Below are 17,042 nucleotides of genomic sequence, written 5' to 3'. Positions count from 1 at the left end.
AAATGCACACTTGCCAAATCAAAGTATGAGTGAAGGATTGCAGTTTGAAAACGACAGCAATGGTATGCCACATTACATGACTTCACTCAAGGTTTGTTCTCTGAGAGAACCCAGGCATGTTTTAAAAACAACATTGATCTTAACACTGTTGTGGGGGCAGATTTTCAAAACCCATGGCATCCAGATGTTTTCAAAACATTCAAAAATTTATATTATTCATTGAATTCCTCTGAAACATTGTTTAGACCTTTGGAAAACTGCTCTTTGTTTCATTTATTCAAACGAAAGTGGTGTTTAGAAATTTAGCATCTCGTCCTATACTTTAACATTTACATTTATGCATTTGGCAGATGCTTTTATCCAAAGCGACTTACAGTGCACTTATTACAGGGACAATCCCCCTGGAGCAACCTGGAGTTAAGTGCCTTGCTCAAGGACACAATGGTGGTGGCTGTGGGGATCGAACCAGTGACCTTCTGATTACCAGTTATGTGCTTTAGACCACTACACCACCACCACTCCACTTTACCGATCTGTGGTCACGAACGTGGCATTGTGGTGAATTGCACATATTTAAAAATGTTTGTATCATGCCATTTTTTATGTTGTCTTTGTTTTCTTTTGATCAAATGTGGGGCTTTTTAGCTGATCACCCTGAAGTTATGCAGATTTACACAATCTGTGGCATACATTGGTTTTTTTATCTCTTTTATCTCATTGGTCATTTTGTCTCTTTGAGCAAGAGTAGATTGTTTAAAATTACAGGGCTTTTGAGCTATTCAATCTTTAGTTTTACAGATCTGTGGTCATGAGTGGCTTGTCGTAATTCAGGCAGATTTACGCAATTCGTAGCTGTTTTTAGCTGTTGTTTTACAGAACTGTTCACAAAGCTGGCAATGTGGTGAATTGTGCAGATTTACTCAAAAAACCTGGATGCCACGAATGATCTCTCTTTGTTTTGTTTCTTTCAAACAAAGTGGTGCGTTTCGAAATTCAGGGCTATGACTAGATTAATCCAGATTAAAGACAGTGCTTTGGAAACGCTCTCTGTCCACGCTGTTGTTTTTAGGTATTTTCCAGAAGTTGCTCATCCACACTAAAACATACGAAAACGCTTAAATCCCTCTAATGCGCATGCGGGGAGGAAATACGCAATTGTCCTTGTGTTCAGTCACGAACACCAATTCCGAGTAAACATCCCGTCACCTTTAAAGGAATGTAGTGTGAGCGTTATACAATGTAACATTTATCTTTAACAATGTGATAAAAGTTATTATCAGGCACAACAGTGCCACTATAACATGGGCCGCCATCTTGATTGTTTTGGTTGAAATGGATCACATTTTTCAGATATATCCTTTTCGCAGTCTACGGTACAACGCGAAGATGCCATTTCTGAAAAGCTTATCTCTTGTCCACATTAAAAAGTTTTGTTTGAAAACGCATCTTTTTCTCTCCGTTTTGGCCTTCTGTCCACACGGAGACTACGTTTTTGTCCACGAAAACTGAGCTTTTTGAAAACGCACTCCAAAGTGGATAAAATTTATATATCTGAAAATGATGATGTATTTACGTTTACATTTATGCATTTGGCAGATGCTTTTATCCAAAGCGACTTACAGTGCACTTATAAACAGGGACAATCCCCCCGGAACAACCTGGAGTTAAGTGTCTTACTCAAGGACACAATGGTGGTGGCTGTGGGGATCGAACCAGCAAGCTTCCGATTACCAGTTATGTGCTTTAGCCCACTACACCACCACCACTCCTTGGTGGAAATGCCATTTCCTTTTTGTTTTTCTGTTTCAATACATTTTGTTTTTCTGTTGTACATGAAACTGGTGTTGAGCGGGTAGAATTCAATGAAGCTGTCAGCGGAGGACATGTGAGGCGTCTATTTCTCAAACTAGAGACTCTGATGTACTTATCCTCTTGTTTAGTTGCACATCTGGCCTTCCACATCTCTTTCTGTCCTTGTTAGAGCCAGTTGTGCTTTGTCTTTTAAGACTGTAGTTACACCTTTGTATGAAATCTTCAGTTCTTTGGCAATTTCAAGCATTGTATCGCCTTCATTCCTCAAAACAATGATTGACTGATGAGTTTCTAGAGAAAGCAGTTTCTTTTGAGCCATTTTTGACCTAATATTGACCTTAAGACATGCCAGTCTATTGCATATTGTGGCAACTCAAAAACAAACACAAAGACAATGTTAAGCTTCATTTAACAAACCAAATAACTTTCAGCTTCAGTGTTTGATATAAATGGCGTGATTTTCTAGTACCAAATTATAAATTTAACATGGTCTAGATTTTATCAAAAATGACTTTTTTCAAATAGTGATGGTGCTGTTTTATACATCAGTAATGTCCTGACTATACTTCGGGATCAGTTGAATGCCACTTTGATGAATTAAAGTACCAATTTCCTTTTGAAACAGCAAAATCTGTACATTATTCCAAACCTTTGGCTGCCAGTGTGAATATATATTTTTCATAATTTTTTAAGTTGGAGCATGATATGCATATTATTTACTTATGCATTGTTTTTATTTTGTTAGCATTTCTTTCGAATGAAAGTGAAGTGTTTGTTTACAAATGCAGGGCTTTTTAGCTGTTCGCACTAGAATTGGAGACTTTGATTTAAAAAAAATAAATAAATATTCACTGCAGTTCTCTGTATCTCAACATGCATTGGTTTTGTAGTTTTGAACTTTAGTAAACCTTTATTTATTTTTACTTGAATGAAAGTGGATTGTTTACGAATTGAGTGCTTTTTAGCGGTTCAGTTTGGTCATTTAACCTTTGGTAAACCTTCAGTAAACCCAGATTTACACAAATAATAGCATCTATTTTTTATCTTATAAAACTTGTAGAATGATTTGCTTATTCACTGCATTCCTCTGAAACTCCCACAATGCATCCCTTTGGTCATTTAGGCCTACCATAAAATTTCTTTCTTGATTGCTTACTTTCGAAAGTGGAGGGTTTATAAATCCAAAGCTTTTTAGCGGTTGACCCTGGACTTTTAAAAATATGTGGTCACAAATGTGACGTTGTGGTAAATTGCACAGATGTAAAATCCTTTTTTTTTTCTTTTACGAATACAGTGCTTTGAACCGTTCACCCTGGACTTTTACAGATTTGCGGCCACAAAGGTGGTGCCATGGTCCACTCTAGACAGTGATAAGGGTTCAGATACGCAGCAGGAGTTGTTTTCTGCTAGTGCCTGGCTTTCTTTCTGCAAGTCCACTCGTTAAGCGACAGCACAGCAGTGGAGCTTTTATTCAGCTTCTCACAAATTCAGCTGACATTTCAGAAGATCCATACGAGACCTTTCTGAGAGAGTGAGAAAGTGAGGGTGAGAACGAAAGAAAGAAAGCGTAATGCAATGCTCAAAAAATATAGTAGGAAATGTGTGAAAAAGAAGAGTGATAGAATCCAAAAATGGGAAGGGGGAATCAGAGGTGTGGAAATTCATTAGCAGCATCTCTGAAACTCAAAGCAAGACAAAATCGCAATTATCAAACTCATCTGCTGCCTCAAATCCAAACAAAATCGTTCTGTCCTTGAATTTTGAATTTCGACAACATCAAACTTCTGCGTTACAGATGAAGTCTCCAGTCACATTTTAGACAATCGGCCCCTTGAGGAGGCAATAAGACAAATAAGACAAATAGTGCTTTTCAGCAACTCAATGTCATGAAGATGCTTTTTAAAGATGGAAGGGCACAAGGGAGGCTTTTAAATGTAGATCGTGTTTTTTCGACGTGTCCCGTGGCGCCATATGGCAACAAGATGTGAATCTGTTGGTCTGAGGGAAGGAAATCAGTCAAAAGCAAAACAGACAGAATCTGTTCCAATTCTCAGCTTTGGCGAGAACTTAAAAGGGATAGTTCACCCAAAAATGAATATTTTATCAACGTTTATTTATCCTCTTGGCATTCCATTCCAAACCCGTATGATTTTCTTTCTTCAAATGGAAGAAAGTCAAATTTCAAAAATATTTTTGTCGACCTTTTCCACGTAATTAATGGGATAGCCAAGCTCCAAAAAAATAAATAATAAAAGTATCATTAAAGTAGGTCATGTAACTATTTTCCAAGTCTACTGAATACATACGATACCTTTGTGTGACGAACAGACCAAGTTGCTATTCATTCAAAATCTTGAATCTTGGTTGACATCATGAACTTCGACAAAACTGTTCAAATGTGAGGGGCCAAAATAGCCTTTTTATGTATATTTCTTGACCCATAGGTGGCGCCGTTACAAAAATTGGCATGTACCTTCAGATCATGGCTCTAATGAAGCATACCAAGTTTTGTTTCAAAAGACCAAAGCGTCAACAAGATACAGGCTCACTTTCTGTTTTGTCGCCATCGTTCACATTGGCATAATTTTAAACCGCTAATCAAAATTCTGTTTGGTCAGTTTTTAGTGGCTCGGCCTGAGATTAAGATTCAACTTTATTGTCATTGTGCAGAGTACAGGTACAGAGCCAATGAAATGCAGTTGTTTTCGCATATCCCAACTAAGCTGGGGTCAGAGCGAAGGGTCAGCCATGAAACAGCGCCCCTGGAGCAGATAGGGTCAAGGGCCTTGCTCAAGGGCCCAACAGTGGTATCTTGGCAGTGCTGGGGCTTGAACCCCCGACCTTTCGGTCAGTAACCCAGAGCCTTAACCACTGAGCCACCACTGGCACAAGGATTTTAAGCTGTTCAACACACCATGACCAATGCTGTGGTAGATTTGAAAAAATTTATAATTTATATATTTTTGCAAAGAAAGTGGAATATTTTGAATACAGTGCTTAATAGCTGTTCTCCCTGGACTTTTACAGATTCATGACCAGAGGTGGCGCCGTGGTCCACTTTAAACAGTGAGAAGGTTGCAACATCAGTATAAGTATAGAAAATAGCACATACAAATTGTCACTTTATACCATGTTTTCTGACGTCGTTCAAAAGCTTTGTGTGATGAAGTGACTGAAATGCAAGTTGTCGTAAAAGTAATGTAAAAATAATATAAAACTTTTATGATACTTTTTATTTTGGAGCATAACAGCAACAAATCTCCATTTACGTTCATTATATTGAAGAGAGCATTCAGGATGTTCTTCAAATATTCACAATTTATGGTTCATGGAAAAAAGGAAGTCTGTTCCAAAGCGGTTTGTGTGCTGATGCCCTTTACATCAGATAGCCGCAGAGATTTATTACTGCCCTAATTAAAGAAACCAGTTCTACGTCAAAAGATGTGATCAACTGAATGTTGCGAACAGTACTGATGTGTCGTTTACGACAGCAGATTGCGGGACTCCATAAATGCTTTGCTGGCTCCTGCATCTCTGACTCAGACAACAAAAATAAGCTACCCAGTGCCCCAGACAGCAATTCCACCACCAGCACCCCACAGACTCCACACGCACTTCCGAACAAACACGCCAGTCAAGACGAAGCAAAGATGCACATACATACATACAGTACCTCTCGAAAAATGGAAGGACTTACCCCAAAAATGCACTGTATTGGTAATCCATATCTGTTCTCAATACTTTGTCTACCCTCACACATGGTTATCAGTACCCTTTAACAAGTTATTTTAAGGACCTTAAAGGGATCTTTCACTCAAAAGTGAAAATTCCATAATTACTCGCCTTCATGTCGTTACAAACCTGTATGACTTCTTTCTTCCGTGGAGCACAAAAGATGATCTTTTCTATAAGTTAACCGATTAATCAGTTTTGCTGATTAATAGACAACAATAGCTTCTTTTGGAACTAGCGATTATCTGCAAAAATGCACACCAACCGTGAAAAATATTCATTCTGCTCTTTACAATATATTGGACGATTAATCAGCGACAATAGCTTCTTTTGGAACTGTCGGTTATCAGTAAACATAAATGGCAATCCTGAAGAATGTTCATGCTGCTCTTTTATAGAGGCGGACCGATTAATCGGTTTAGCAGATGAATCGGTACCTATAGCTGCTTATGGAAATGTCGGGTATCCGCAAAAAATGCTATTATGCTAATAGGTTTTTTTCCCCGTGGACGATGTTGAAATCACATACACTTTGTGCGGATTGGCGGTCCATATTTAATCCTCACTTGAATGCAGGTTTTGTTATTTCGATTATATGATCAACCGTTTCATCGGTCGACCTCTACTCTTTTCCATTCAACACAAGCATGTTGTGACCAGGGGATGTCAAGCTCTAAAAAGGACAAAAAGGCACAATAGAAGTTGTCCATATGACTAGTGTGCTATATTCGGAGTTATTTGAAGCCATACGATAGCTTTACGTGAGAAAAAAATGGAAATGTAAGACTTGGCGAGTCGCCTCCGGTTACAAGATACATTCTAACGAATATTGTATGGAAAAGAGCTGCTTAGGTTTTCTGAAAATGATCTCCTTTTGTGTTTTGTGGATGAAAGTCATGCATGTTTGAAACAACGTTTTTTTTGGTCAATTATTCCTTTAAGAAAGATTTGCCCTGGAAAACAAAATTAGCTTGTACGAATGATTTCACAATTGCGTCACCGCCACTCACAGCGTGTCCAATTTAAAATATGATAATAACAGGCCTCCATTCAAAGAACCCTGAAAGCAGAAAAATAAGAAACACATTCAACTTTGTAATAAAGAGTGTGATTTTTAGACACACTCCGCATGCTTTGTCTTAAGTCTTACCTTTACGTACCACACAATTCCAGCATACAGTACGCATAATGGTTCTTTAATAACATAGTGTGACTGGCCAGACAGCATTTTAGACTGCAGTGGTGTTCTGGTAACTAAGCCTCAAGGGGTGTCTTTATAGCAAACCTGACCCAAATGAACACAGGGCAGCCGTGTGGCATGAATTCTGGACGTATCGAAATGTTTAGAACAGCAGGATCATTTCAGGTAATTTCGTACCTGAATTTCAGTCTGTGTTGGCATCGTTACTGTGATTTAGCACTCATTGGTGCCGTTACACGTGACCTTTATTAGCCACTGGTACATAATGATCTCTTGAATCTTCCTCTCATTGTCTGGTTCTTTGTTTCTCCTTTCTGATAGGTGATGTCAGATGATTCTTTCCAGTGTACAATAGTCTAAAGTTCTGTGCCAGCAAAAACACTGATAGGATCTACATATAACACAAGGTACAATATGCAACAAACTCAAATACCCATAATGGCTGTGCAATACATCAGATATTTGCAATGATTTTGCTCATGATTTGTAATTATGCATCTTCATGAATATTGCAATGATGTCCCTTTTTTTTGGCCTTTTATTTTTCTAAGGAGCACGTTATAAACTAGTGTCTCGATCCTTCCTTGTCTCAAGGCTTGTAAGTATGAGAGTGTTACTACAGATGGTTTAATTGCATCTTTGATTAAACTTCTACATATTCTTGTTGCTTTTATATTTATTATGTGTTTATTTTATTTACTTACTGTATCTATTTGTACTCATTTTAAATTGAATAGTTTTTATTTGTTTCATTTGTGTACACATATATACACACGCACACACACACACACCAGCCACAACATTAAAACCACCTGCCTAATATTGTGTAGCTCTCCCTCGTGCTGCCAAAACAGCGCTAACCTGCATCTCAGAACAGCATTCTGATATTATATACTTCTCAACACAATTGTACAGAGCGGTTATCTGAGTTACCATAGACTTCGTCAGTTCAAACATTCATGAGATTATCTAATCAGCCAATCGTGTGGCAGCAGTGCAATGCATAAAATCATTCAGATACGGGTCATGAGCTTCAGTTAATGTTCACATCAACCATCGGAGTGGGGAAAAAATGTGATCTTGGTGATTGCCAGATGGGCTGGTTTGGCAAGTTTTGGGTTGTGCCAAAACTCAGAACATCCAGTGAGCGGCAGTTCTGTGGACTGAAATGTCTTGATGAAAGAGGTCAGAGAATGGCCAGACTGGTATAGATTAGATAGCGGTTATCTGAGTTACTGTGGACTTTGTCTGTACAATTGTTTTGAGAAGTGTATAATATCAGAATGCTATTCTGTGATGTGGGTTGGCACGGTTTTGGCAGCACGAAGGGGACCTACACAATATTAGGCAGGTAGGTTTAAATGTCAATTAAGGGTCAATATTAGGTCAAAAATGGCAAAAAAGAAACAGCTTTCTTTAGAAACTTGTCAGTCACACATTGTTTTGAGGAATGAAGGATATACAATGCTTGAATTTGCCAAAGAACTGAAGATTTCATAGAAAGGTGTAACAACAGTCTTCAAAGACAAAGCAACTGCCTCTAACAAGGACAGAAAGAGATGTGGAAGTCCAGATGTACAGCTAAACAAGAGGATAAGTACATCAGAGTCTCTAGTTTGAGAAATAGACGCCTCACATGTCCTCAGCTGACAGCTTCATTGAATTCTACCCGCTCAACACCAGTTTCATGTGCAACAGTAAAGAGAAGACTCGGGAGGTCTTATGGGAAGAATTGCAAAGAAAAAGCCGCTTTTGAAACAGAAAAACACAAATAAAAGGTTCGAGTGGGCAAAGAAACACAGACATTGGACAACAGATAATTGGAAAAGAGTGTTATGGATCTTAACCCCATTGAGCTTTTGTGGGATCAGTTAGACTGTAAGGTGCATGAGAAGTGCCCGACAAGACATCCACATCTATGGCAAGTGCTACAGGAAGTGTGGGGTGAAATACCACCTGAGTATCTTGTACTTGTAACTGATTTGCTGAAAAGAAGGTATGTGGGTGCTAGTGATATTAGGACTGACGCTTTGCCGGTCGTTCAACTGGCGATACAACCAGTTGGCGAAAGCTTCTGCTCGGTCTTAAAGTCATTTTACATGACTGGCTACAATGTTTTTGAATTTTTTCTGCATGCAAAGCAAACTCTTAAAATATAGTTATTGTCCAAAATGTGGTGGGACGAACTTAGAAATTTCGAAAGGTGGGGGGCATGTCACCATCTAGTTAAAATAGTTTCTACACCCCTGTCCAGACTTTTAAGCATTTAACTTTGTCATAAATGATTGGCTAAAATGTAGGTCAATGGTTTATCTATTGACATTGTGATTACCGCTTTTTCTATCAATCAACTGCCGATGCAACACTTGGCGAAGGTTTCTGCTCTGGCAAAGCGAAACAAAGCTCTAGATGTTATTATTGTGCAAAAGTGCTGGGACAAACTTAGACATTTTTAAAAGGTGAGGGGGGCATGTCACCCCCAGTTAGAATACTTTCTACACCCCTGTTCTTGTGATTCGTACCTCAGACTCTCCATTTAAGCATTGAACTTTTAGTGGTAACTGGTTGTTTAAAAAGTAGCTAGCAGGTGCTAGTAAGATTAGGATAATTACTTTGTTCATTCAACTGCCAATGCAACCAGTTTTATGCCACTGGCTACAATCGTTTTTCAGGTGTTCAATCATTGGTTGTAGCTGACTGGCTGAAAAGCAGGTAAGTGTGTGCTTGTAAAATGAGGATAACCACTTGTTCATTCATTGACAGCCAGTACACTATTAACTATTTGCTGCATGGCTATGACTTTTTTCTTCGCAATGCGACAAATGTAGCTTTTAAAATATTGTGATTGTCGAAAATTGCAGGTACAAGCTTTCCTACACCCCTGTCCACGTGAACCAATCAACTGACCAGTTTTCAAGTTGATTTACGAGAGCTTAGTCGTATTTTTTTATTTGGAAATCAACTTTCACATCGACCAAACAAACCAAATCTCTAAATGTCCAAAGGACTCCGGTTCACCTCAAAAGTTCTAGTGTGAAAATGGCATTAAATGGCCTCCATCTAGAGCTCTGAACACACGGTCAGATGACCAGAATTTAAGATTTTTATCTAAAGTGTCGAAATCACACAGTCCTCGTTTGTATGGCTTAAGGATGGGATTCTTATAGTTCTCTTCAACTGGATTAAAGGAAAGCCGATATAAGCACAGGGGCCTCTAATTGACTTTGATTGAGAAATATTATCTGGGTTAGTTTTTTTAATAAGAGCTTTTCCTCGGGCTATTACAGCTGAGCGATGATGAATGGAGGAGTTTAGGAGAAAGACAGAGGAAGAGATGGAAAAGACGCCTGCCGTGGGCTCGTAATTTAATATTTTCTAAAGGCCCGAGTTGTTCCCTGTGGACAATCGTTTGGGGACGTTGCTACCCTACTGTACGAGAACTAGACCAGTGCTTATGAGGGCCGTGCTTGTGATTGACAGATCTTTAATGTACATTTCTGATGGGTTGACCACTTTCATGGTCTTGAGATCACCCAAGGGACGACCTTCAGATGTGTCGTTGATTTCATTTTTCTAGCTTGAAGAAACAGACGTGTTTAAAGAGGGAGTTCAGCCAAAAATGAAAATGCCCTGTTTATGCCCTGAATTTGCCATCACTCAAGGTGTGTGTGTGTGTTTAGAATGGTCTCCCGTGCCAATGTAACTTCATTCCTCTGCATATCAGACTGAAGAACTGGGAGGAACTGCCACCAGAATTTGATCAACCTGACAACAGGAGACAGGTGAAAGAGAGAGAATCTTCTAGTATAGTTTCTTCAGATTTTAATGAGTCCCATCTGTGTGTGTGTGTCAGTATCTTTAAGAATGGTTTCATCAGATTTCTTCAAACGTGTCCCTTTGTGTGTGTTTCAGGTTGTGCGTTTTGTTTGCGAGTGGAGCTCCCTCACATTGAGGAGGCAGAGGATATGGAGAGGTTTGGGACATGTGGGTGGATGTATGATTTGAGTGCCAATCAAATTTGCCTGCCCATTTTTTTTTTTTCACACCCCCAATTTCTATTTTGGAAGTACATTTTTATTTTTTCACATTTTATTTTTTACATTGTATATATTTTTATATAATTATTTTTTTTTTTATTGAGATGTTTTACTTATAACACACACACACACACACACACACACACACACACACACACACACACACACACACACACACACAGTATTCACAGCACTTTGTTCCACATTTTGTTATGTTACAGCCTTATTCTAAAATTAATTAAATTCATTATTTTCCTCAATTCTACAAATAATACCCCATAATGACAACGTGAAAGCAGTTTGTTTGAAATCTTTGCAAATTTATTAAAAAATACAAAAATCTCTCAATTGAGCTCAGGTGCATCCTTTTTCCACTAATCATCCTTGAGATGTTTCTACAACTTGATTGGAGTCCACCTGTGGCAAATTCAGTTGATTGGACATGATTTGGAAAGGCACACACCTGTCTATATAAAAGGTCCCACAGCTAACAGTGCATGTCAGAGCACAAATCAATCCATGAAGTCCAAAGAATTGTCTGTAGAACTCCGAGACAGGATTGTATCGAGGCACAGAATAATTTCTGCAGAATTTAAGGTCCCAATGAGCATAGTGGCCTCCATCATCCGTAAATGGAATTTTGGAAACAGCAGGATTCTTCCTAGAGCTGGCCGCACAGCCAAAATGAGCAATCGGGGTAGAAGGGCCTTAGTCAGGGAGGTGACCAATAACCCGATGGTCACTCTGACAGAGCTCCAGCATTTCTCTGTGGAGAAAGGAGAACTTTCCAGAACAACAACCATCTCTGCAGCACTCCACCAATCAGGCCTGTATGGTAGAGTGGCCAGGCGGAAGATACTCCTCAGTAAAAGGCACATGACAGCCCGCCAGGAGTTTGCCAAAAGGCACCTGAAGGACTCTCAGACCATGAGAAACAAAATGTTCTGGCTGATGAAACAAAGATTGAAATCTTTGGCCTGAATGCAAGCGTCATGTCTGGAGGAAACCAGGCACCGCTCATCACCTGAACAATACCATCCCTACAGTGAAGCATGGTGGTGGCATCATCCTGCTGTGGGGATGTTTTTCAGCGGCAGGAACTGGGAGACGAGTCAGGATCGAGGGAAAGATGAATACAGCAATGTACAGAGACATCCTTGATGAAAACCAGAGCGCTCTGGACCTCAGACTGGGGCGAAGGTTCATCTTCCAACAGGACAACGAACTTTAGCACCCAGCCAAGATAATAAAGGAGTGGCTACGGGACAACTCTGTGAATGTCGTTGAGTGGCCCAGCCAGAGCCCAGACTTGAACCCGATTGAACATCACTGGAGAGATCTAAAAATGGCTGTGCACCGATGCTCCCCATCCAACCTGAGCTTGAGAGGATCTGCAAAGAAGAACGGGAGAAACTGCCCAAAAATAGGTGTGCCAAGATTGTAGCATCATACACAAAAAGACTTGAGGCTATAATTTGTGCCAAAGGTGCTTCAGCAAAGTATTGAGCAAAGGGTGTGAATACGTATGTACATATAATTGTTTTTTTATTTTTAATACATTTGCAAAGATTTCATACAGACTTTTCACATTGTCATTATGGGGTATTGTTTGTAGAATTGAGGAAAATAATTTAATCCATTTTGGAATAAGGCTGTAATAGAATTGTTTTTTGAAAAAGTGAAGGCTGTGAATACTTTCCGGATGCACTGTGTGTGTATAATATATATATATATATATATATATATATATATATATATATATATATATATATATATATATATATATATATATATATATATAAATAAATCAGTTTCTATGCAGAACATACTGGTTTTCCTCAAGGGGGCATTCAACGGTTCATATAGCAAATCCTCCATTGGGCGACATTCAAATCAGAGGACATCATTGCCTTATTGGAGATATTTTACATTAATATTGTGATTGCATTCAACCCAATAATTTCAGGTTGTAAACAACCACCTAGCAACCACCCAGAACACCGTAGCAACCATATAGCAACATGTAATGGACTAATTCAGAAACACAAATACTAGTGACACACTTGAAAAAGTGAGTATTTCAAACGTTGAATCCTTACTGAAATACTCCTCTACAAACAAACACAACATCATTGGCTCTCATTCACAATGAGTATTCTCAAAAATCATGCTGGAGTGAGTCTGTTTCATATCAGGTTTGATGAAGTGACCAAAACACACAAACACCACAATCTGAATTATTTCTCAACACCGCCACTCTCACAGGAAAGAGAATTACGCTCATCATCCACAGTCAACTGATGAAGCCATCAACACACTCCCGTCAGCCATGGTGTTGCTTTTTGATCACATGTGACAGCTGTTTCCTCTTGAACTTCATTTGTACGTGAAAAACAGATGCTCTCATCAACAGTCTGATCTTCTACGATGAAATCGCTTTGCAAACTCAGAAATGTGACGGCTGCAACCCCAGGTGTATGCAATCCCAAAAGGGAAATTAATATATATATATATATTTTTCACTTGGCTTTTGGATCTTTAAATTACTTTCCCTCCCATGGTCAGGGTGTGGAAACTGCCGCTGACAGACACACATTTATGAATTTGCATTGCTTCTGAAAAAAATACAAATATTGCACTGCAAGTGACAATTTATTTTGAAAGTACATTTCCTCATGTAATTATGTGGAGCCAACTGTTAACCTTGTAAACCTGGTGGGTGGGTGGTGTGTGTGTGTGTGTGTGTGTGTGTGTGTGTGTGTAGGAACTCTGTAAAGTGTGCTCAAGAATGCTTAGTGCGGAGGATAAGGGCTTAATCCACATACATGAGTGCTGCGGCGTCACCATGGAAACCGCAGGAGGGAAAATTGCGGCGTACTGAGCGCTGTCTGGGGCTGGATATTTTTAGGAGATGGCAAGAATGAGGGAAGGAATGGAGAAAAGAGGAAGTGAGTGTTATGGTTTTCGATATCTACAGAGAAATGTCCAGATAAATGAAGGGTAGATGTTATAAACAAAGAGCTATTTCCAGATAAAGTTTTCGTAAGTTAGTATGGTAAAGATGCATTCGATCACTCAATCAACTATATAAAATAATCAGTTGGCATGGCATTGCTAAGTGGCATAGTCGACAAAGAAAGATGCTTGGATGATCTACCAGCATGAAGTCTGGTCCATATTGCTGCTTGTTCGGTCCAAGAACCCCCCACTTAGAAAGAAAGAGTTTGTCTTGACTGATATGTAAATTGGCCAACGTGTCAGTTTTTAGCTGTACAGAAAAACCAGAGAAATTACCAGAAAGGTTTGTAGACATTTAACTAGAATATGGGTGTTGCTCAATGCGAAGAACACAGGGAATGGACTTGCCAAGCCACCTTGGAAGAATGAATTCGGACAGGATGCTGTACAATCATGGCCGTTTATAGCTATATGCGGTATAAGCAACCGCTTAGGTCCCCGAGCCACCAGGGGGCCCACAAAGCAAGGTCTTTTACTAAAATCGGAGTGTAAGACTCAGGTTGCTGTAATGGCTCAATAAAACAGTTATAGGGGGCCCCCTTGTGGCCCAAGAGGGAAGGGAGAATGTAACCGCAAGGACATACGTACACACTCAATTGGTTTTTGGTGATCATGACCAAGTAATTTATTGTTATTTCTTATGCATTCATTTTCTTTTGGGGGAAGGGGGTTTCGTGCAGGGGGGGCCTCGAAGTAGGATTTCGATTAGAAATGGCCCTGTGTAGAATGCATCCATTGTGAGATTTGAGATATGCCGTGATCTTCCTGTTGGGCAATCGCTCGTCCCAACTTGTTTGTAGCCAGTGAGAGGAATTGACTGTATTATCACACCAGTGAGGTTTTACAGGACTAGATGACACATTTAAAGAAAAGTCTGTTAACACTCGTTTCCTCAGCATTTATTACTATATTTAAATTATGCCCAACAGAACAACCAATGTTGACAAAGTCTCAATAGCAGTCATAGTTTCGCGAGCTTAGAGTAGGAAACTCTTGAGAAAAAAAAAAAAAAAGACAACATGCGTCCTTCGTCTGCCACCGTAATACTGGGTTATTACCCACAAGTCCTTGGTCCTCTATTTTCGGCCTGATTACCTGGATGTGAAGAACATATCTGTGTAATTTTATTCATTTCCGGGAATTGCGTTCTTGAGCATTGTAATTGAACTCCACAAGAACAGAAAAACAGACAAGAATGCACATTTAGAAACAGCCAATATCTCAAGTAATAAAAGTAATTAAGGTAGTAGATTTCACAGACATAACTCAAAAACACAATATACAATCTGCTTGTGATATCTGTTTTTTGTTACAAAGGGCTTTAAACAAAATTCTATTAAACATCTATTAAGCATTTAATGCCACAAACGTTGTCAAATCCAACGACACTTTAGCGTAATTGAAAATATATTTGCACATATCGGAAATATACATTTGCATGCACATACAAAGTATGCAGTTTGTGGACTGGAAACTTTTTCTCCCATCACCATATGGAATAAGCGCACCTGAAATCATGTTACCCACAAATACTCATCACAGACCCAACGTGTCAACTACTAGCAAATCTAATCTTTTAGACAAGTCCATATCTCTGACATTGACGGTATGACGGTATTTCTGTGCATGTTTTTTTCATTGTGTATCCACAGAGAAGCCGAAAGCTCCTCTGTATGTTTCCAGGCAGATTCAGAGTCTGGTTACCTGCAGGCCGTAGGTTCCGTAGGAGCACTCTGGCTGGGCAGGAGGTTTCTGCAGCCCTGCCTGTATGGAGGACTTCTAGCTGCACTCCAATCAGAGCTACATGTGCGCCCGCATGCTGGAGACTGAGCAAGGTCTGTCAACACTGCGGATTGAATGCCCACCAACTCTACCTGCAAGTCTGAGATGCCCCACGCACACAACCCAAGGAGATACTGGACAACAGTGTGACTTTGTTTGCCCTGATTGGTGGATCCTTTCTCTTCAGGATCATGGATGGTTTAATTCTTCACCCAGAATTACGTTGGTAACATGATAGTTAAAAATTAAGTTGAAATAACGTGGACTGGTGGTTTGAAGCACAGAACAGAAGCACATAGCCTTGATTAACAACAGAGTTTATGGTAGGGTCTGTCTTTAAGGGTTCCCCTATGGAAAACAATAAATGGGTTTTTTACTTTCTAACTAGACTGTTGCTCAGTGTTGTGAACAATTCTTCAGTGCTCATTATTCCATATAAATAGAATGTTTGACTTCATAATCTTTCATCTAATTGTAATTACTTGATTCACCTCTGAAACAACTTTTCTTTTCCACCAATGTCACAAATGCATCGTACTTTATCACCCCCCTCAACAACCTGAATTTTTTGCAATCCTGTCAATTCCCAAATAAATAAATAGTCCTGCCTTACTACTATCCTGTTTCACTCGGAAATACTTCAGATTACAGAAGTAAAATTGGTTACCAACAGCATTTTACATTGACTTGGTTTTACAAAAGGTGTTCACAGAGGATAAATTCTTGAGTAAAACAAATATGTGTGTTTGTTTACATACAGAAATGGTAAAGAGTGATAATATAACCAAGGATGGCATATCTCAGATAAATTGGCCATGGAATTTTGAGAAATGTTCATTTATTTTGAAACCTTGACAAACATAATTTGAGACCTTTTCTGAAACTAAAAGGAGACACGAGAGAACTGGGTCTTTTTCTCAGAAGAAACATCGGAGAAGCAGAAGACACCAATATGGCTCCATTTAAACTCATTGCTTTTTAGGAGAAACTACAGTTGAAGTCAGAAGTTTACATACAGTTAGGATGAAGAGGTCATTAAAACTAATTTAAATCACTCCACATATTTTATATTAGCAAACTATAGTTTTGCGAAGTCGTTTAGGACATCTACTTTGTGCAAGACATGTAATTTTTCCAACAATTGTTTCGAGATTTTTTTCACAATTCCAGTGGGTCAGAAATGTACGTACACATAGTAAGCAGTGCCTTTAAGTAGCTTGGAAAATTGTCAAGCATTTAGGCAATTAGCTTCTGATAGGCTAATTTGAGTCAATTGGAGGTGCACCTGTGGATGTATTTTAAGTCCTACCTTCAAACTCTGTGCCTCTTTTCTTCATATCATGGGAAAATCAAAAGAAATCAGCCAAGACCTCTGATAAATAATTGTGAACCTCCACAAGTCTGGTTCATCTTTGGGTGCAATTTCCAAATGCCTGAATGTACCACGTTCATCTGTACAA

The 17,042-nt window shown here is 39.1% G+C and overlaps 1 pseudogene; it reads left to right on the top strand.

Moving 5' to 3' along the window:
* LOC127639497 (DNA annealing helicase and endonuclease ZRANB3-like) overlaps positions 1-16,199 on the top strand; it is a 67,222-nt pseudogene extending 51,023 nt beyond the window's left edge.
* Positions 16,200-17,042: the final 843 nt, after the last annotated feature.

This window comes from Xyrauchen texanus, chromosome 48 (assembly GCF_025860055.1).
Source record: "Xyrauchen texanus isolate HMW12.3.18 chromosome 48, RBS_HiC_50CHRs, whole genome shotgun sequence".
Lineage (NCBI taxonomy): Eukaryota > Metazoa > Chordata > Actinopteri > Cypriniformes > Catostomidae > Xyrauchen > Xyrauchen texanus.
Note: the sequence above shows the minus strand (reverse complement) of the source record. Positions and strands in the feature narration are given on the sequence as shown.